This window comes from Moschus berezovskii, chromosome 7, assembly GCF_049115385.1.
Source record: "Moschus berezovskii isolate FMDL1 chromosome 7, NW_MosBer_1.0, whole genome shotgun sequence".
Classification (NCBI taxonomy): Eukaryota; Metazoa; Chordata; class Mammalia; order Artiodactyla; family Moschidae; genus Moschus; species Moschus berezovskii.
The window spans coordinates 9,853,128-9,876,868 of record NC_142466.1 but is presented as its reverse complement, the minus strand read 5'-3'; the positions used below and the strand labels follow the sequence as shown (position 1 = coordinate 9,876,868).

At 37.3% G+C, this 23,741-nt stretch overlaps 1 protein-coding gene across 1 annotated transcript in view; it reads right to left on the bottom strand.

Moving 5' to 3' along the window:
• Nucleotides 1-23,741, bottom strand: part of GALNTL6 (polypeptide N-acetylgalactosaminyltransferase like 6) — a 1,544,427-nt gene that overhangs the window by 820,533 nt on the left and 700,153 nt on the right. The window lies entirely within an intron of this gene.

Sequence of the window (23,741 nt, the reverse complement as noted above, 5' to 3'; positions counted from 1 at the left end):
TATGTACATTCCCATCTTGAGAGTCCTTTGGACTACAATGAGATCAAACCAGTCAATCCTAAAGGAAATCAGTCCTGAATATTCATTGGAGAGCCTGATGTTGGGAAAGACTGAAGGCAGGAGGAGAAGGGGACGGCAGAGGATGAGATGGTTAGATGGCATCACCAACTCAATGGATATGAATTTGGGCAAACTCCGGGAAATAGTGGAGAACAGAGGAACCTGGCTTGCTGCAGTTCATGGGGTTGCAGAGTTGAACACAACATAGCAATTGAACAACAACACTCCCATCTTTTGTTAATTCCATCTCAAATGCTACATCTTTATGCTTACCAAAGTTTTCTTACTTCAACTCTTAGTAATTATATAGTAAGTATCATGGCAGAAAAAAAATCAGCCTTAAAATATGATGTTGAAAGATCGATTATTTTTAAATATTAATTTAGATGTTACTATTTTTAAATTAATAAAGAACACTTTTAACTACCAAATGAAGAATCTTTTGTTACTAATTCAGAAAGTAAATGGACAAAATGGACTGAACTACATCTTTAACTACTGCATTAAATAAAAGGCTCAAGATTAAATTTTTTAATTAGAATTAAAAATAAAGCAGCATTTGTACAATTCTGTGAATACTTTCTATTTTTTCATTCAACTCACAACAATGTATTCCCACTGAAAATCCTCACACTTCCTAGATGTTGGGACTACATTTTTGTTGAGCCAGAGTCAAAGGTTTCAAAAACACAATTATTCAGGTGAATAGTTTTATTGAGAATTAATCTTAAGAAAGGAGAAAAGCCACTGGGTTTGGGCACTGGGTAGGAATCATCTCTTGTTTTCAGGAAACCCTTACCTAATTTGAGGTACCATAAAAACTATTGGAGGCCACAGGTATTCTCTGGGTTTACTGGTCATGAAAACAGTTGGGAACCCATGCATTTATGACATATATAAGATATACTGCTTCTGCTGCTAAGTTTCTTCAATCGTATCCAACTGTTTGTGACCCCATGCTTATAGCCCACCAGGCTCCTTTGCCCATGGGATTCTCCAGGCAAGAATACTGGAGTGGGTTGCTATGTCCTCCTCCAGAGGGTCTGCCCGACTCAGGGATTGAAACCACATCTCTTATGTCTCCTGTATTGGCAGGTGGGTTCTTTACCACCAGCAACACCTGGGAGGCCCCATAAATGCCATGACTCTTACACCATCCTATGTGAATTAAAAACAATTTTCATAGTTATAATTCACTTTAATTAAACTGCTTGAAAATAATTTTCAAAAAAAGAAAAAAGTACAGGATTTTTTTAATGGTAACTAAATTATGGAGCTAATATTAAATTGTGGCAAGGAGAAGCACCAAAATTTAGACATCTTTATAGACTTCTGAAAATCAGATAATCTGTATATTGATTTTTATTGTAGTAACAATGACCAACCAACAACTTTCACTGCCTAAATCTGACTCTCCTTTTCACTGAATTTTTATGTGTAGTTTCCCTACTGAAAAGATTTCACAATGAAAAAAAAATTGAATAACGTATACTTACTTATCAAAGTTTTTATACGTACCATGTGGGACACTGAATTTACCACTATGGTAGAAACTGAAGTGTAAATATAATATAAAGTTCTCTTAATTTTTTGAGTTCTCAGCAGAGACCTGAATAAATTGGCATTACTAAATAAACTGAATAACTAAGGATATCCCAGGAGTGAAAATCAAATACCCTATGAAAGTAAATAAAATAAAATCAGTCAGGCAATCATCACACTTCATTGAGTACAGCAGGGTCACTGATGGGGTTATCATGGAGAAATCTTATATATCTATTAATCTATTAATCCATAGATCACCTTTGTACCACCCAAATATTTTGGCATTACATATAGCCATATAAGGACTTTTGCTTATCAAACATTTTCAATTAAGATAAAGTAGGATTTCTTTTCAGAAGACACTATATTTCATCATCAAATGTATCTTTAATGAACAATGATGCTCCTTGAAAGTAAAAGTGAGGTTACTCATATGCTGCTCGGGTTGTTAGAAGCTGACAGGTACCTATTTTGTTTAAGAGAAAATTTGTCCTGGCAATAACAATGCCTGGGTCCCAGGGAAGCGTGAGAGGTCAACCAGAAGGATGAGGATGAGCTGTCTCTGAGAACTGAGGGACTGATGCTTGGAGGAATGATGTCATCCAGCTCTTAGAAGTGCTTCTCCCGTTATTCTTCTCAAGTTTTTTCTCTTAGGGACCAGATACTTCACATGTTCTATGACAAAATCATCATTTTGCCTCTTCTGAAATTGTGGCACAAATAATTATCCTCATTTGATACAAAAGTAAACAGAAGTAGAGAGAATTGTATATGTTTTCCCAAAGCCAGTAAACCAGCAGCAGAGATTCAAATCCACACAATCTGGAGCTAGACCCAGAGATGTTTTCAGCATATAATTTTGTTCCTATAAGAGCTGGAGACACAGGTGTTTCACAGAAATCCCTTCATTATCCAGGTAAGTTTCTGTCCCCCAAAAACCTTTCAGCTGGAGCAACATATTTTTCCTTTAATAACTGAATATTTCTAAGGACATTTGTTTCTACCTCTTCCCTAAGAGAAACTGAGGATCTGAAGTTCTGGATATTTTAAATTATTGGATTGTCTTCATAGCATGATTTAAATAGCCAGTGAAATTCTGATACAAAATTCTTTATGAAAAAAAAGAATTTTAATTCTTTAAGATAAAATAACTGTTGATTAGTGTTAATAAAAGCTATGGTTTTTCCAGTAGTCATGTATGGATGTGAGAGTTGGATCATAAAGAAAGCTGAGCACTGAAGAATAGATGCTTTTGAACTGTGGTGCTGGAGAAGAGTCTTGAGAGTCTCTTGGACAACAAATAAATCAAACCAGTCAATCCTAAAAGAAATCAGTCCTGAATACTCATGGGAAGGACTGTGCTGAATCTTCAATACTTTGGCCACTGATGTGAAGAGCTGACTCATTGGAAAAGATGCTGATACTGGGAAAGACTGAGGGCAGGAGGAGAAAGGGGAGGCAGAGGATGAACAGGTTAGACAATATCACCATCTCAAAGAACACGAGTTTGAGCAAACTCCAGGAGACAGTGAAGGACAGGGAAGGCTGGCTTGCTACAGTGCATGGGGTGGCAAAGAGTCAGACATGACTTAGTGACTGAACAATAACAACAGTGTTAGTTTTTGCCATTAGTATGTTCTTTTGATCAACATTGAAAATCAATTGGCAGGGGAGTTCCTTTGAGACTTTGCTGGTAAGGCTCTGGAAACACTGCATATTTCATCTGCTTAGTAATGTATGCACTACTTGATGACTCAGGATTAAGTCTTTCTGACATTTCCTTGGGGCTGGCAATGCAGAACTAACATATCAAGGATAGTTTGAGAGTAAGTATTGTAAATTACCTTTGTCAGAAATTATTCCCATCATGTGTCAGCAGTTCCATAGTGGTCCAAAGCTACATCAACATTGAATGTATTAAAATTTGAGGACTGTGATGATTCTTTTTAACCTAGTCTATAAGTTACATATTTTAAAATAATATTGATTTACCCAAAGTCATATGGAGAGCTGGAAATAGAACCCAGGTCTCCTGACGCCTAGCTTGAACAGACCACACTGCTTCTTGTGATGTATTTAAAAAAAATTTTTAAGTGTGATTTATGATGTGAAAATAAACCTTGGGAAAGTAAACGACATCTAACCTTTCAAAAACTGTCATGTAATAAAACTGCAGACGTGGGAAAAACAACATCTTGAAGGAAAGATGTGTGGGTAGCAGAGTTTAATAAATACAATGCTTTCATCAAAATAAAATAAAATAAAATAACATGCATAATAGTTTAATGGGTTTAAGATGTTTAAGAAATATTGACTTGTGATACAGTTAACCACTCTTCCTCTCTATTTTGCTAGTAAAATATTTTACCTTATTCTGTGTATTTTAGGTTTTAATTTATACTTGTTTAAGATGGCCAAGATTTCTGGTTTGCAAACACTGTTTATAATCAGAGCTCTTAGGAGCCTCAAAGTAAAACCCTTTTGCATTTCCCACTTCTTTGTAATAATGCAACACTGCTAATTACCCTTTCTGCTTTATGCCTCCCACTTGAACAAAGTATTAAGTTTCAAGTCTTCAAGTCATAATTAGTTATATTTATTCTTTTCCCTAAATAATACTGCTTTTGTTCTGGTTCAGTTCAGTTCAGATCAGTAGCTCAGTTGTGTCCGACTCTTTGTGACTCCATGAATCACAGCACGCCAGGCTTCCCTGTCCATCACCAACTCCCGGAGTTCACCTAAATTCATGTCCATCAAGTTGGTGATGCCATCCAGCCATCTCATTCTCTGTCGTCCCCTTCTCCTCCTCCCCCCAATCCTTCCCAGCATCAGTCTTTTCCAGTGAGTCAACTCGTCGCATGAGGTGGCCAAAGTTTGCAGTTTCAGCTTTAGCATCAGTCCTTCCAATGAACATCCAGGATTGATCTCCTTTAGAATGGACTGGTTGGATCTCCTTGCAGTCCAAGGGACTCTCAAGAGTCTTCTCCAGCATCACAGTTCAAAAGCATCAATTCTTCAGCGATCAGCCTTCTTCACAGTCCAACTTGTTCTGGTTACTAACATCTAAAATGTCTAAAGTTGCATTGCAGTTCATTTGAACATCTGAGAGTATGTTAAAATCATTATTTGGAAATCAGGATACTACAAAGTTGGCAAAATAAACATTCAAGATATTAGACTGCAGTCCCTAAAAGTATTTCATGCTATCTCCCCCTAGTTAAAGCACATAGTAACCTTTATTTTGCTAAAGCAAATTTAACTAGCAAGGGATAATAAAAATCTAGACAACAAAGAATGTTTTGATTAGCCATTTCTAGAATTCAGCCACAGTACATGTGTTAGGAAGTATATCATCAGCTCGTTCTAAGCAGTCTGTCATACATTGTGAATCTGTCACTAAATTGAATTTAAATGGTGAAATATGAGCATAAGAAGCAGTAATTGTTTAAGAAAAACAAAATTATAAAGAGGTATTTTTTAAAATGTGTGAACTAAAGGGATAGTCTTTCCTTTTTACTTTTGGTAATACCTTAGTTTCTACTGACCCACCAAATGCTCCATTCAATTAAATTCATATATTATTATGATGAACTATCAGTTCAGTTCAGTTCAGTCGCTCAGTCATGTCCGACTCTTTGCGACCCCATGAATCACAGCACGCCAGACCTCCCTGTCCATCACCAACTCCCGAAGTTCACTCAAACTCATGTCCATCAAGTCGGTGATGCCATCCAACCATCTCACTCTCTGTCATCCCCTTCTCCTCCCGCCCCCAATCCTTCCCAGCATCAGAGTCTTTTCCAGTGACTCAACTCGTTGCATGAGGTGGCCAAAGTATTGGAGTTTCAGCTTTAGCATCAGTCCTTCCGATGAACACCCAGGATGGATCTCCTTTAGAATGGACTGGTTGGATCTCCTTGCAGTCCAAGGGACTCCCAAGAGTCTTCTCCAGCACCACAGTTCAAAAGCATCAATTCTTCGGCGATCAGCTTTCTTCACAGTCCAACTCTCACATCAATACATGACGACTGGAAAAACCATAGCCTTGATTAGACGGACCTTGGTTGGCAAAGTAATGTCTCTGCTTTTTAATATACTATCAAGGTTGGTCATAACTTTCCTTCCAAGGAGTAAGCGTCTTTTAATTTCATGGCTGCAGTCACCATCTGCAGGATTTTGGAGCCCAAAAAAATAAAGTCTGACACTGTTTCCACTGTTCTTCCATCTATTTCCCACGAAGTGATGGGACCAGATGCCATGATCTTTGTTTTCTGAATGTTGAGTTTCAAGCCAACCTTTTCACTCTCCTCTTTCACTTTCATCAAGAGGCTTTTTAGTTCCTCTTCACTTTCTGCCATAAGGGTGGAGTCATCTGCATATCTGAGGTTATTGATATTTCTCCCAGCAATCTTGATTCCAGCTTGTGCTTCTTCCAGCCCAGCATTCCTCATGATGTACTCTGCATATAAGTTAAATAAGCAGGGTGACAATATACAACCTTGACGTACTCCTTTTCCTATTTGGAACCAGTTGTTGTTCCATGTCCAGTTCTAACTGTTGTTACTTGACCTGCATACAGAATTCTCAAGAGGCAGGTCAGGTGGTATGGTATTCCCATCTCTTTCAGAATTTTCCACAGTTTATTGTGATCCACACAGTCAAAGGCTTTGGATTCAGTAATTTCAGATACCCACTCCTCAGATGTAGCCAATAGGCTGATTCTGATGTCAACATTAACTTATATCCTATATATATCTATTCATTTTAATTGTGGCTGTTACAGAAACAAAAGTTCTTATTGGTCTTTGACTTTGATTATAGTCATGGATTTATTAATATTCAATTTGTAATGTTTTAATAGATATTCATACTCTTCATTTTTATAATACAGCTTGAGAGACTCTACATATTAGTTTTTTAAAAATAGATTGTTTTGGCAAAATGCATCGTGGCAATACATTTGGTTTTTTTTTTTACTATTTTAGTGATTTATGCTATTATTTTAATTATATTGTTTTCATCTCTTTTGTTCTGCTGCCATTTTTAAACCTTTTGAGTTGGACATGGCTAACCAATTTGATCCTAATTGACAAAGTTGAAACATTTTTTCTTAGCAATTTTTATTATTAATAGAGTCATGGGATATTTAAACAGACATTAAAATGCCAATAAATGAGGTGCAAATATCTTACTCCACATGACCCTAAAGGACTTTATATGAACACAAATTAAGTTATAAGTCATGGATCCTCAAATTGCCTCATATAATGATACATTTCTGAAATTTAATTCGTAGGATGATTAACTACAATCTTTGAATCATTAGAGATTAGGATAATCAACAAAATGGCATCCACACAAAAACACATGCAAATGTCCACAAGCTTTCTGGTTGCTTACTTTTCAATAGCTAATAACAGAGGTAATGATGTATTTTTTGCATGATGTGCCACTTAAGTGTGATACAACTGATTTTTCCGCCTTAAGCAGGAAAGTAACACTTAAACTAGTGTTTGCAAAATTAATTAGATGTTCCATATGAATGCAAGTGATTTCTCTGTAGATTATTTTAGTGAAAATAATGGTCTTATTACTAGAACAAAAGCATCTCTTCTAGTAGGCTGAATTTGAGTTTCATAAAGCACTCTAATGGGGACAGTATACACTAATACATCAAACTGGAGACAGGCTGAGGCACAGAAACTGTTAATACCAAACCTCAGTCAAATAAACCAGCTCCCATTTGCCTTCGGCATATTTAATGACTTTACAGCCTGAAGTAAATACTTCATAGGAAGTCATGCTTATTTAATATTTTCCATACGACTTTCCTACCAGTTTTCTTTATTCTTTCACAGAAAGTTTTCTGTAGATAATATAAAATTCTGTGGAAAATTCTGAAAGAGATGGGAATACCAGACCACCTGACTTGCATCTTGAGAAACCTGTATGCAGGTCAGGAAGCAACAGTTAGAACTGGGCATGGAAAAACAGACTGGTTCCAAATAGGAAATGGAGTATGTCAAGGCTGTATACTGTCACCCTGCCTATTTAACTTATATGCAGAGTACATCATGAGGAACACTGGGCTGGAAGAAGCACAAGCTGGTATCAAGATTGCTAGGAGAAATATCAATAACCTATGCAGATGACACCACTCTTATGGCAGAGAGTGAAGAGAAACTAAAAAGCCTCTTGATGAAAGTGAAAGAGGAGAGTGACAAAGTTGGCTTAAAATTCAACATTCAGAAAACAAAGATCATGGCATCTGGTCCCATCACTTCATGGGAAATAGATGGGGAAACAGTGGAAACAGTGTCAGACTTTATTTTTTGGGGTTCCAAAATCACTGCAGATGGTGATTGCAGCCATGAAATTAAAAGACACTTACTCCTTGGAAGGAAAGTTATGACCAACCTAAATAGCATATTAAAAAGCAGAGACATTACTTTGCCAACCAAGGTCCATCTAGTCAAGACTGTGGTTTTTGCAGTGGTCATGTATGGATGTGAGAGTTTGACTGTGAAGAAAGCTGATCACCGAAGAATTGATGCTTTTGAACTGCAGTGCTGGAGAAGACTCTTGAGAATCCCTTGGACTGCAAGGACATCCATCCTAAAGGAGATCAATCTGGGTATTCACTGGAAGGACTGATGCTAAAGCTGAAACTCTGATACTTTGGCCACCTCATGTGAAGAGTTGACTCATTAGAAAAGACTGTGATGCTGGGAAGGATTGGGGGCAGGAGGAGAAGGGGACGACAGAGGATGAGATGGTTGGATGGCATCACCGATTCAATGGACATGAGTTCGGGTAAACTCCGGGAGTTGGTGATGGACAGGGAGGCCTGGTGTGCTGTAATTCATGGGATCGCAAAGAGTTGGACTTAGCAAATGAACTGAACTGATATATATATAATATATATATTATATATATATATATATATATAATGAATGTACTCCTCTAGTTTATATTCTAAAGAATTGCCAAAATGGAGCTCTAGTAATTCTGAAATGAAAACAAGAAATAAGTCAAATATTCAAGGATCCAGCACGATATATCCTGTTACTTCAAAGTGACTAATGTGGTTGTGTTTCTAGAAGAAATTAACAAACAGGAACAATGGCAGACAAATACAACACTCCATCTTCATAAAATTCTCCCACTGCACTGAAGAATCTTAGAATCAAGTGGCTGAAGTCATTAGCTCTAGAGCAAGTAAAACTGAGTTTTAATACTAACCTGTAATGTTAAAGTAGATAGGATTCCTTTACATATTGAATGGTGTTAGCAGACGAACACTCAGAGTTGTTGGGAGCAGTAAAAAGAAAGCACATTAAAATGGTGGTTACTGTGGTTTCGTTTGACATGTAAATGAATGATTACACTTCATGATAGATGATGTGACTGCTTTAAAGCAGGTACTTTTATATTAGAGCTTCCAAACTAATGAAAATGTGTTTGGGAGGAAAAGGAGAATGTTTGTGCTAAAAATATAAGTTTAAAAAACAAACAGAAATAGAAGATGGGGGAAATGTTGGAGGATGACAAAACAGTATGAACAGAGGAAAGGGGTTCGTTGTTTAGTCCTGAGTCCTGCCTGACTCTTTTGCGACCCCATGGACTGTTGCCCACCAGGCTCCCCTGTCCATGGGATTTCCCAGGCAAGAATACTGGAGTGGGTTGCCATTTCCTTTTACAGGGGATCTTTCTGACCCAGGGATTGAACCTGAGTCTCCTGCACTGTCAGGCAGATTCTTTACCATTGAGCTACAGGGAAAGCCCTCTAAGGAAAAGGGTAAGAAACTGAAGAAAGGAGCAATAATGGGAAGAGCATTTTAGTTTACATCAACAAATGAAATGTAAACTTGGGAGAGGAAAGTGGAGAGGAAGAGATATGGTCTTAGAATATTGAAGAAATAATGATCAAGAAGTTCCAAATGGATGAAAAAATGTCAATCTGCATATGCGAGAAGCTAAGTAAACTAAATAAGATAAAGAGAGCCACAAGGAGATCCAACCAGTCCATTCTAAAGGAGATCAATCCAGGGTGTTCATTGGAAGGACTGATGCTAAAGCTGAAACTCCAATACTTTGGCCACCTCATGCATTGAGTTGACTCACTGGAAAAGAGTCTGATGCTGGGAAGGATTGGGGGTGGGAGGAGAAGTGGACGACAGAGAATGAGATGGCTGGATGGCATCACCGACTTGATGAACATGAGTTTGAGTGAACTCCGGGAGTTGGTGATGGACAGGGAGGCCTGGTGTGCTGTGATTCATGGGGTCGCGGAGAGTCGGACACGACTGAGAGACTGAACTGAAAGAGAGCCACAGGTATACATATCACAGTCAAACTACTGAAAGACAAAAAGAGGATATTGGACACAGCAAAAAATAAATGACTCATTGGATACAGGTGTCTTCAATACGATGGTGACTTTTCAGAAAACATGGAACTCAGAAGATGGAGGGATGCCATATTCAAAATGCTGAAAGAAAACTTCAGTTAAGAAGTTTTTAATCAGAAAATCTACTTCTCGAAAATGAAGGAGAGGCCTTCCCTGGTGGTCCAACAGTTGAGAATCCACCTGCCAATGCAGGGTAATGGGTTCAGTCCCTGATTCGGAAAGATTCCAAATGCAACGGGGCAACTAAGCCATGCATTACTGCTACTGCGCCCGCGTGCCGCAGCTACTGAGGCCTGTGCACCGAGAGCCTGTGCTGCGACAGGAGAAGCCACTGCACCGAGAAGACTGCGAACCACACCGCAGAGGCACCCCTGCTTGCTGCAACCAGAGAGAGTCCACATGCAGCAATGAAGACCCAGCAGAGTCAAAAATAAACAAACTCTTAAAAATGGAGAGATTAAGATATTCTCAGATAAACAAAATCAGAGAATCCATTGCTGGCACACCTGCCTTCTAGGAACGTCTAAATGAAATAGTTCCGGTTGAAAAGAAAGGACAGTACACATAATACACAGATTCACATGAAGAAATAAGGCCTACTATTAAAGATAATTACATAGGTAAAAGCAAAAATAACAAAGTTATGTAACTTTTTTATTTTCCTATCTGACTTAAAAGGCACTGAATAAAACTATAATTGTAAAACAGCACTGATCAACTTACAACTTAAAAAAACTATAATTTGTGTGAAACAATAATACAAAGCAGAGGTAGCAAGAACAAAGATATAGCAAATTTTTTGTTTACTATTGAAATTAACTTGATGTGAACATAAATGAGATTGGAAATTGCTTTCAGTTCACTGTAACTGTGAGGATAACCACTAGGAAAAAAACACATCTGTATGTGTGTATAAACAGGCAGTGAAAGTATTCAGTTAGTACACTAAAAATTATATATATTGATATGACTCAAGAGAAGGCAATAAAGGAAGAAAAGCGGGGCAAAAAGGCAAAACATTTTTGAAAAAATACCACATGACAAATTCCAGCTTATTAGTAAAGATATTAAATGTACATTGACTGAATCCTCCAATCAAATGCCAGAAATAACAATTGCTTTAAAAAACAGCCAACAATATGCTAAAATTACACACTTAAAATCCAAAGGCACAGTAAGTTCAAAGTGTAAGGATGGAAAAAGATACATTGTTTAATTGGTGAACAAAAGAGAGCCAGCCAGTAGTATCTTAATACCAAAACCAAAGGCATCATAAGTAAACTATGGACTGACATCTCTTATAGATGCAAAATTCTCAATAAAGTACTAACAAACCAAATCCAGCAATATATAAGTTGGACTGCGTAACACTATCAAGTGTTTATTATCCAAGGAATGCAGGGTTGGCTTAACCATCAAAAATCAGTTAGTATCATGCATATATCAATAAAGGACAAAAGCCACTTGACCTTTTTAACAGATGTAGAGAAAGCATTTGATGAATACATCGTCTTTTCATAGCAAAGGTTTTCTAGAAATAAGGATTAAAAGGAAATTTCCTCAATTTGATGAAGCGCATCTACCACAGCTTAAGACACCTAGACATGTAAGGAAGAAAGACTACATTTTTTCCATCTTGGATGAGGACAAGGAAAGGATGTATATATTACCTCTTTATTGAACTTAGCACTGGAGACAATCAGGGAAGGAAAGCAAGTAAAAGGTATTCAGACTGGTAAGGAAGAGTTAAAATAATCTCTAATTGTAGATGGCATGTTCGAATATACAGAAAATCTTATGAAACTCACATAAAATTAGAACTAATAATCAATTTCATATTTTCACCCCCACTTCTGGCGACCACCAATCTGTTCTCTGTAGTTACAGACTTGGTTGTTTGTATGTTTATTTATCTATCTATATGTGATTACACAAATATGAGAAATCATATAATATTTTTCCTTTATTATCATACTATTTTACTTATCATAATGCCTTTGCGATGCATCTATATCGTGGCAAATGGCAAAGTTTCATTCTTTCTAATGGATAAATAGTATTTCATTGTGTGTGTGTGTGTATACCATAATTTCTGTATCTGTTTATTTATTGTTGTACAATGTAGGTTGTTCCCATATTTTGGCTAATGCTACAGTGAACATGGGTGCATATCATTTTTTCAAATTGCTGTAATTTCTTCCAATAAATACCCAAAAGAAAATAGAAGTTCTACTGCTGGATGACATAGAGTTTCTATTTGTAGTTTTTTGAGGAACCTCCGTATTGTTTTCTATAGTGCTGCACCAATTTACATTCCCACCAACAGCGTACAAGGGCTCCCTTTTCTCCACATCCTTGTCAACGTTTGCTATTTGGAGATCTTTTGACGATAGTCAGTTTAATAGATATGAGGTGATATCTCACTGTGGTTTTGATTTTCATTTTCCTGATAACTGATGAAATAGAACATCTTTTCGTGAACCTGTTAGCCATCTGTTTGGTCTACTTTGTAGAAATGGCTATTCAGTTCCTCTCCTCAGTTTTAAGTGGATTTTTCTTTTTTTTGCCAATAATTTGTATGAGTTCTTTGCTTGTCTTGGATATGTATGCCTAGTCAGTTTCAGCAAGGTTGAAGAATACAAAATCAACATATAAAATCAATTGTACTTTTATATACCAGCAACAAACTGTGAAAATGAAATTAAGAAAACAACTCCATTTATAAAAGCATCAAAAATAATAAAACAATTAGAAATAAATTTAATAATACTTCAAGGCTTGTACACTGAAAACTATAAAACATTAGTGAATAAACTATAGAAAACCTAAATAAACAGAAAGATATTCACGTTCATGGACTAGAACACTTACTGCTTTCAGATGGTAATATCCTCTAAATTTGACCTATGGATTCAGTAATCTCCATAAAAAACTCAGCTGCATTCTTTTAGAAATGGAAAAGCTGATCCTAAAAGATATATGAGAATGTTATAGACCCAGAAGAGCAAAAATATTTAAAAAGAAAATCAAAGCTGGAAGACACGTTTCTTGATTTCAGAATTTACTACAAAAGTACATTAATCAATATGCTGTCTATTGCATGCTGCTGCTGCTGCTAAGTTGCTTCAGTCGTGTCCGGCTCCATGTGACCCCATAGACGGCAGCCTACCAGGCTCCTCTGTCCCTGGGATTCTCCAGGCAAGATTACTGGAGTGGGTTGCCATTTCCTCCTCCAATGCATGCATGCATGCATGCATGCTAAGTCGCTTCAGTTGTGTCCAACTCTCTGCGATCCCATGGACAGCAGCCCACCAGGCTCCTCTGTCCACAGGATTCTCCAGGCAAGAATACTGGAGTGGGTTGCCATAACGATGAATAAACAGATAAAAGGCATAGAACCGGGAGTCTGGAAATGCTCTTATAATTTTTGGTTGTTTGATTTCAGATGTGGATACCCAAAATCATCTATACAGTGCTAGTGGTAAAGAACCCACTTGCCAATGCAGGAGTCGCGTTTGCTCCCTGGGGTGGGAAAATCCCCTGAGGGATGAAACAGCAACCCACTCTAGTGTTCTTGCCTAGAGAGTCCCATGGACAGAGGAGCTTGGAGGGCTAAAGTCTATGGGGTCGCAGAGTCAGACACGACTGAAGCCACTTAGCACACACACATATGGATGCTTAGATAATGGAATGAGGAAAAAAATACTCTTCTTAACAGATGGTTCGGGAACAACAAGTGGGATATTCATTTGGAAAGAATAAATCTGGACCCCTTCCTTACACAGTATGCAAAAATTAGCACAAAAGGGATCAAAACAAATGTAAAAGCTAAAAACAAAAAACATTTAGAAGAGAGAAGCTTTGAGAAATTTTCTAATCTTGCATTAGGCAGTATAGTTTGATGTGACACCAAAAGCGCTAGAGATGATATTAAAAAAAGGAGAAAAATACATATTTGACTCCATTAAAATGAGAAACTTCTGTGTTTCAAAGGAATATCAAGAAAATGAAAAGTTAGTCCACACAAAGTGTGAATATACATATAAATTATATATTTGATATAACACTTGTATTCAGAATATGGTAAAATTATTATATTTCAACAATGAAAAGATCAAATTAAAAAAATAGCTAGCATAGGATTTAAGTTTATATTTATCTGAAAAAGATAGACAAAATGCAAACAAGCACATGGAAAAATATTCAGCCTCACTATTCACTGTGAAAGTCCCTCAGTCGTGTCTGATTCTGTGATCCCATGGACTGTAGCCCACCAGGCTATGTCCATGGAATTCTCTAGGCCAGAATACTGGAGTGGGTTGTCATGCCCTCCTACAGGGGATCTTCCCAATCCAGGGATCAAACCCAGGTCTCCCTCATTGCAGGTGAATTCTTTACCATCTGAGCCACAAGGGAAACCCCATTATTTACTAGGGAAAAGGAAATCAAAACCTCAATAAGACACCACTTCTTATGCAATAGAATGACTAAAGTGTAAAAAAAAAAAAAAAAAAGGCAATAACAAGTGAGAGTAAGAATGTGGAGAAATGGGAATCCTCAAAAATCACTGGTAGATTATAAAATTATGCAGCCATTTTTCAGAGTAGTTTGGCAATTCCTCCAAATGTTAAACACATATATGGCCCAGCAACTGGACTCCTAAATATATACTCAACAGTAATGAAAACATGCTGATCCTGATAATGACTTGTACATGAATGGTCACAGCTGCATTATTGATAAAAACTGATGACTTGATGAATATACTGTGATCTATTCTTAATGTGAAATGTTATTAATTATAAAAAGGAATGAAGTATTTAAACATGCTATGACTTGAATGAAACTATAAATGTTAGGAAAAGGAAAGAAGACAATCACAAAACCCATGTATTATTATCTCATTCTATTTATCTAAAATGTCCAGGATAAGAAAACATAGACAGAAGGCTCTGATAAGCTGAGGTTTATCTAGTCAATGGGATTTATCAGTGGTGTGATTATTACAAATTAAAAGCTTTTCCCAAAGAGACAAAAGGTAGACTAATGGTTACCAGGAGTTGAAGGGAGAGAGGAATGGAGAACGACTGTTAATGGATACAGGGCTTGGGGGGAGATGTTGATGAAGATACTCTAAAACTTGAATAGTGATGATGGTTATACAACTTTGAATATTGTAATAAAAAATAAAGAAACATTAACTTGTATATTTTAGTATGGTCAATTTTATGGTATGTGAATTATGTATCAATAAAGCATTCATTAAAGAAGGAAATAAATTTAAAGGAAAGAAACAATTATCTTTTTTCTAAAGAGCACATCTTCTTTGTCCAAAATTCTTAGAAAAAGTGAAAAAAAATGATAGAAATAAGGAATAATATCCATGGGGAACTTTGAGGTTTACTCAAATTCCATTTACATGACTATTTACATTAGAATGTCTTCAGCAAATTATGTGAATTCATAAAGTTAAGGATAGTTAAGTTAAATCTACAGTTCAAAGTATGACAGGAACATAAACTATTAATGTTCAGATTTGTCAGATTAACTCTTCACCTTAACTGTTACAAAGGTGAATTTATTTTCATATACATAAAAACTTTATTCTCATTAACATCTACTGCAAAAAGGAAAAGGAATAAACAATTTGACAAGCTGGAAATCAACAAAAAGAACAAAATTGCTTTAGAATGAGATGTACTAAATGTCTTCATTGTGGGGAAAAAACAAACAAACAAAAAAACAGTCAAAACACTGGAATGTAACCATTTTAGACTGTCACTTACTTCTCTTTCATTGTAAATTATATGGACTATATTTTGCAGATTCCAATTACATTTTTAAAGCTTTAAGGGAATAACTTTACTTTATTCTGAAGTCCCATTAAAATTACTTATGTTAATGGATGCATATTAGATAGTGTCAATGTTCCTATTTTTTCCCTATTAAACTAAGTGCATATCTTTGTGCATTAAAAAGGAAAACAACAACAACAACAATATATACACTACAAGTAAAATTCTAACAAAATAATATCCATGTTATACTGACTTGTTCTGGTGCTGAATATTGAAAGGGTTTAGAAAAAATCACCAAAAAGACCAACATAAAATATTTAATAAATGATCTTTTATGATCGACTTGATGTAAATAAAAGATAAACATCAACTTTATCTAGTTTGTAAATGCAGTCTCTTAAGGAGATACATTTTTTAAAATGTCATGGAAAATATAAGTATCTCAAGGAGATACATTTTTTAAAATGTCATGGAAAATACATATGGAAAATACATAGAAATCAGTGTGTAGGTAGTGTAAGTTTTTCAATTATTATATTAATTATCATGAACTAATATATCATGATTATTATTGTGATATTATTATCACAATTATTATTGTGATGTTACTATCACAATTATTATAAATTATTATAGAATATCACAATTATTATTGAGCTCTTCAATAATAATATTAATTACTAATAATTCAATAATTTATGTTATTACCAAGCATTAGATCCCTACAACAAAAGACAAACTTCTAGAATAGAAATTATAAATTATGAGAGTTTTTCTTCATTTGAATATAAAGTTACAAAAAGCAGCCCAACCAAATATTTTTGTAGTTTATTTCAAAGAGATGTTTAAATTTCAACAAGTTACTGGTATTTCCATTTAGTTCAATTTGGTCATTCAGTTCTGTCCAACTCTTTTGCAACCCCTTGGACCCTAAGCACACCAGGCTTCCCTGTCCGTCACCAACTCCCAGAGTTTACTCAAACTCATGTCCATCGAGTCGGTGATGCCATCCAACCATCTTATCCTCTGTCGTCCCCGTCTCCTCCTGCTTTCAATCTTACCCAGCATCAGGGTCTTTTCAAATGAGTCACTTCTTCGCATCACGTGGCCAAAGCATTGGAGTTTCAGCTTCAGCAGTCCTTCCAATGAATATTCAGGACTGATTCCCTTTATGATTGACTGGTTTGATCTCCTTGCTGTTCAAGGGACTCTCAAGGGTCTCCTCCAACACCACAGTTCAAAAGCATCAATTCTTCGGTGCTCAGTTTTTTTATGGTCCAACTCTCACATCCATACATGACTACTGGAGAAACCATAGCTTTGACTAGATGGACCTTTGTTGGCAAAGTAATGTCTCTGCTTTTTAATATGCTGTCTAGGTTGGTCATAACTTTTCTTCCAAGGAGCATGTGTCTTTTAATGTAATGGCTGCAATCACTATCCGCACTGATTTTGGAGCCCCAGACAATAAAGTCTGTCACCGTTTCCATTGTTTCTCCGTCTATTTGCCATGAAGTGATGAGACCAGATGCCATGACCTTAGTTTTTTGAATGTTGAGTTTTAAGTCAGCTTTTTCACTCTCTTCTTTCACTTTTATCAAGAGGCTTTTTAGTTCTTCTTTGCTTTCTGCCATAAGGGTATTTCAATTACTGCCTGTTAATTTGTATACAGTATTTTTTAATATAAATGCATGATCAGTGTTATTTAATTCATTAATTGACATTAATCTTGTGTGAATTATTTGCAAACTAAACAGGCCATCTTTCATCCTCTCAGCACCCTGGAGTGCTGGCTGCATTCTTATACTCATTTGTGAGGAAAATAAAATAGGGACTCAGTCCATGTCTCTTTTTGACTCTAGTTTGCAGTTTCTAAATGTTAGTATCTGCTCCCTGGAACTGGGCTCTAGCTCTGGTACTGCCAAGTGTTTCTTTCTTGCAACAAGAATTATTTAGGAACTGTAACTTCAGTATTAGAACTTTACATCAGAGCATATAGCACCATGTATAGTTGGGAACCTCCCCTGGAGAAGGAAATGGAAACCACCACAGTACTCTTGCCTGGAGAATACCATGGACAGAGGAGCATGGTGGGCTACAGTCCATGAGGTCCCAAACAGTCAGGCGCACTGAAGGACTGAGCGTGCACACACGCGTGCGCGCACACACACACATGCATTACCGTGTTATTGAGTCATGATTTCACGTCTGACTTTCTGATCTCATGGGTCGCAGCACTCCAGGCCTCCCTGTCCTTTACTATTTCCCAGAGTTTGCTCAAATTCATGCCCATTTAGTGGGTGATGCCATCCAACAATATCTCTGTCGCCCTCTTCTCCTCCTGCCCTCAAAATTTCCTAGAATCAGAGTCATTTCCAATGGGTTGGCTCTTTGCATCAGGTGACCAAAGTATTGGAGCTTCAGCATCAGTCCTTCTATTGACTATTCAGGGTTGATTTCCTTTAGGACTGACTAGTTTGTTCTTGCTTGCACACACTTAGGGGGTCCTTTTGGTGAAGGGTGACTGAAAAAGTAGTTCACAGCACTTACAATAGCTCTGCTCTTCTATAAGAGCCTAGTTATCATCATTATAAATCTTTTTATAGACCTATTTAAAAAAATTATTGCAAGATATTTGCTTTACAATATAGCAAAGTAGTACTTGCATACAATATAAGATATTTAATAATTTCTGAGGTAGTGCAAAACCAATGCAAGCCTTCCTGATAATTTTATACCCCTCGTATTTACAGACATTATTTTGCTGGTATTCTCCCCCCGCCAAAAAATTTTTACCATAAAAATAAAACAATTTTCTTCAGATATACATTTGCTATCATTTTATGTCCTCAGCTAACATGAAAAAATAAACTAGAACCTTTATTAATTAATGGAACAGTGATGGTGTTGACAAAAGTTTAAAAGCCTGAAGTTTTGTAAATTTAAACTTTAATCTTCGCATATATTCATGAGACATACACACGTTCATGTCTTCAGTTCAGTTCAGTTCAGTCTCTCAGTTGTATCCGACTCTCTGTGACCCCATGAATCACAGCACGCCAGGCCTCCCTGTCCATCACCAACCCCTGGAGTTCACTCAAACTCATGTCCATAGAGTCGGTGATGCCATCCAGCCATCTCATTCTCCGTCGTCCCCTTCTCCTCCCACCCTCAATCCTTCCCAGCATCAGAGTCTTTTCCAGTGACTCAACTCGTCGCATGAGGTGGCCAAAGTATTGGAGTTTCAGCTTTAGCATCAGCCCCTCCAATGAATTGATCTCCTTTAGAATGGACTGGTTGGATCTCCTTGCAGTCCAAGGGACTCTCAAGAGTCTTCTCCAACACCACAGTTCAAAAGCATCAATTCTTTGGCGATCAGCTTTCTTCACAGTCCAACTCTCACATCCATACATGACCATGGGAAAAAGCATAGCCTTGACTAGACGGACCTTGGTTGGCAAAGTAATGTCTCTGCTTTTTAATATACTATCTAGGTTGGTCATAACATGTCTTAGAAGATGAAATTAAATTTCTTTGGAAGAAAACATGTATAACTATACTATCTACATAGTATAACTATATTATATAAGATTTACATAGTATATCTATACTATTCATTCAGGAGATTTTGTTATGCCCATTTGTAGAAGTACAAAATGAGAAACCTATCTGCATTAACATGTCCATTAAAATCAAAGATTTAGCACAGCCCTTACTCTCATTTCTTGCATATAAGTCAGGACATTGAAATACCTTCTTACAAACTATCAGTGAATGAGACGAACACAGTTTTATCCTTGTAGGAGCACTCTGCTTTCACACAGTTTAACACAGGTTTCCCACTGTAGATCTGATGACATACAAGGGAGAACAAACTTGAGCTGATATCAATATCATCTCAAGAAAACCTGCCCTTTGGGGGAGATTCATTATCTGGTGATTGTATCAGGGTCTAACCAGTGACTGAGGTGTACAACTTCTACTTCGTTCTGTCTCAATAAATCATCAGGTGAACCCACACAGATGAAAATACTCACCCACCAGGAGCCCTTTTCAAGCTCACAGCCTGGTTAACCTGATGAGAAAATCACCAGCATATCTGTTGGCCAACAAAGAGAAAGCAATCCCAGAGCTGTCTGCGTGAACAGAACTGTGCTCCCTGACTCTGTTCTCTCTCTCCCAATGAAACTGATTTGTAAAAACAGCACACTGCAACTCACTGGGTGTTAATTTTAAAGCCTAAACCTCAGAAACTCACGGGGTGTTAGTTTTAAAGCCTAAACTTCAGAAAACCCCAGTTCCTCAGTTGAGGCCACCTGCTGCACCAAGTGGACACCTGAGAACTTTATGTCTCTTCTATTCATCAATCAGCTAACATCTGAAGCTGGTGAGGAGTTAGTATATTTTTTTAATCCTAAGGAAAGAAGAAAAAGGGCTTCCCAAGAGGCGCTGGTGGTAAACAACCTGCCTTCCGATGCAGGGGACTTAAGAAGGGCATGCAACCCACTCCAGTATCTTGCCTGGAGAATCCCATGGACAGAAGAGCCTGGTGGGATATAGTTGATAGGGACACAAAGAGTCAGGCATGGCTGATTGACTAAGCGCAGCACAACACAGTGAACAAAACAGTAAGATTCCAATCAGATTTGAAATTTTTACCTAAAATTCAAATTTAAACAGGAAACAGTTTTTATTTTGTCAGCCAAACTAAAAACTAATTAGAAACACTACCTAAAAACACTTATTAGAAAACAATATATATGTAGTTTCTATATGACCTTTAGTAATAGAGACAATAAAAAGTAGATGACAAATGAGAAAACTTTCCATAAACCATAGTCATCGCCAAAACATATGCTATCAAATTCTGTCTCCTATCCTCCACCAGCCAGTGTCAAGTTGAAACAAATACAGATGAATTGCTGCTTTTTTTTGCAGTGACATAAGGCTTATTCTAGATTTTGACAGGGTCTGCACATAACAGAGCTCTTAATGGAAGCTGAAATTGTCTTCAATTATCCCCAGTGTCTAAGGTGGGTCAGCCTGGCTTTTTAAGCTCTTAAAATATCTTTGATTTCTGTCAGGGTTACCAAATTAATAGGACACCATGAACTTTTGTCCTTACTTAAACGTTAAAACTTAGAAGAAAGTACTATATACTGTATGACTTTTAAAAAAGATTTCACATGTTAGGTTTCCAGATGAATTCTGAAGTTTATGCATAAGAAGGAATTTGAAGAAAATCAAGACGAGGGTGGAAATTGAAGCTCACTGCAACCATGAGGGCTGAGGATGTTATGGTTTTACTTCTGAAATGAAGGGGGACTTTTTCATCCAGGATATGTTCATTTATTTAGCAAATGTTAATTTAAGAATCCTCTCTTCTGTATTGCAGCCTTTGGGGATGTAGTGTGCAAACCTGAATCTGCCCTCAGAGCTGACTGTCCAGTGCGAGGACAGAGACACAGGCAGTCTAACCGCTTCCACAGCTTTAAGATGCCATACAGGACACGCTATAACTTGTAGCACTATGTCCATGGCATTTCCTGGATGAGAATACCAGAATGGGTTGCATTTCCTTCTCCAGGGCATCTTCCCAGCCCAGGGATTGAATCTGAGTCTCCTGCATGACAGGCAGATTCTTTACCACTGAGCCACCAGGGAAGCCCAAAATAATTAATACCATATCTTAAATTAATTACAAACTCTCTAAGATGACAATAACTTCGTAAGTCATGAGCTTGTTACTTTTGGAGATAACTGTTGCAAAGAAGCATTTTGTCACTGGAAGCTCCATTATCTTTAACAAATATCACTGTATGAAGTGGCAACGTTTTCTATTTTTGGGAATCTCTCAATCATTTTAATTAGCTAAAGGGGGTGACGACATAAATTCTACTAATAGCTGAACTTATTTTTCATACATTTACTTTTGAAGATAAGAATGGTTTCTTTTCCCAGGGATAAGTGTATGAATGAATACACAGGCTGGTCCAATCCGTAATACTTTTATGACTATGACCTAGACTCAGACATAAAAAACAAAAACCATGATAATCCCCTTCTTCAAGAAGCTCACCAGTTTGTAGTGGGGATAGAAACACACATACAAATAATGTGGAAACTGAAATGATATTAGAAAATTACAACAGTAAAGAGGAAGAATCCTTAAAGGGAGGTGCCAACACAGTTATGGGCTTCTCTGTGCCAAGCACTAAGTACTTTAGATATATTTGCGTTAATTCTTAAGACCTCTCAATGAGATGGGTACTATTATCTTCACTTTCAGTTCAGTTCAGTCGCTCAGTCGTGTCCGACTCTCCGGGACCCCATGAATCACAGCACGCCAGGCCTCCCTGTCCTGGGAAAATTGAGTCACAGGATTTTGAAGTTGCTGATTGTTTTAAAGGAATCCTTTCTAGGCCTCTCAAATAGTGATGTTACAGGGAAAAGGAAAAAGAGGAAGGAATTTTCTTTCCATTTCCTGAGAACAAAGAAGATAGAACAGCGAGCAGGCCTGAACAGTCATAGTTTTTACTTTAACACTTCCTAATCTGTAATCTGTAACTAAATTGTCTTTCCTGCCCGCTAACTCTGCATGAGCTACATTTTGTACCTATTACCCTTTGAAAGTGTTACTCACATTTGACTCTTTGTGACCCCAAGGACTGTAGCCCACCAGTCTCCTCTGTCCGTGGGATTCTCCAGGCAAGAATATTGGGAGTGGGTTGCCATTTCCTCCTGCAGGGGATCTTCCCAACCCAGGAATAACACCCAGGTCTCCTGAATTGCAGGCAGATTCTTTACTGTCAGGTGATTTCAACTCTATGCTAATTACATCCTGGATTTAGTGCTCACCTTTATGGCACTCTCTCTGCAAGCCATCTCTTGTATTTTTCTCTTTTGACACATCAGAAAGAAAGGGAAGGGCCACTGGACTGTTAGACTCAATTCCTGGTTTATTGACATCAGTCTATGACTGTTTTTGAAACAATGCAAGAGAAAGAAGAATACAAGATTCTTACACCTTTGTTCCTCATCACCTACTCCTGACTGGGAGCCCTCATCTTATATAAGTCCCTAGGCTCCTCATGGAGTGGGGGACAGTTCTTGAGGCCTGAGTTGACTATATTCCCCTCTCCACCAGCTGGGAATTAAAGCCATCTTTCTATTTCCTCCAAATTCTTCTCCACGTTTTTTATTCAGCTTTGGTGGGCAGAGAAAGCCAAGATTTTGGCCAGCCACAGTAAGAGGGCTTCAAGGCAAGTGGGCTGAAGGTGTCATATTAGTCTTAAAGGATTAGTCAAAATAGAGGCACAGAAGCAAGGGACATTTTATGCAGATACATTTCAGGTCCAAAAAATAGGACTGAAAACATATCAGAGGTGACTAATATACGCTGTGTGGAGGGAAAATCTGCCATTTTGGTTTTTCAATGGCAAAAACTGGAAGATGGAATTCAGAGAAGGTAAGTAGGGAAGTCAAGAACTCAGAGCCTCTTGAGGGACAGTGGACTCCATGGGGCAGGCTAGGGTGGGGCACCCAGAAAGCAAAAGAGAGTTTTAAAAAAAGTGATTGGGAAAGTTTTGGTGGTAATAAAAGACATTGTGATAATTAGTGATGGATTTCAGTGGGACAAACCTGGAAACAGAACAAGTCAGAAGGTGCATTTCAGTAAGCTAATTAGAGCTACTTTGAATGGATTTTTTTTTTTTTTTTTTCTGGTTGTGCATGAGGTTTGAGGGATCTCAGTTCTCCAGTCAGGGATTGAATCCAGACCATGACAGTGAAAAACTCAGAATCCTAACTAAAATGCAACCAAGAGTCCCTAGGAGTCTAAGGAGATCAAACTAAATCCTAAAGGAAATCAACCCTGAATATTCATTGGAAGGAATGATTCTGAAGCTGAAACTCTAATATTTGGCCAA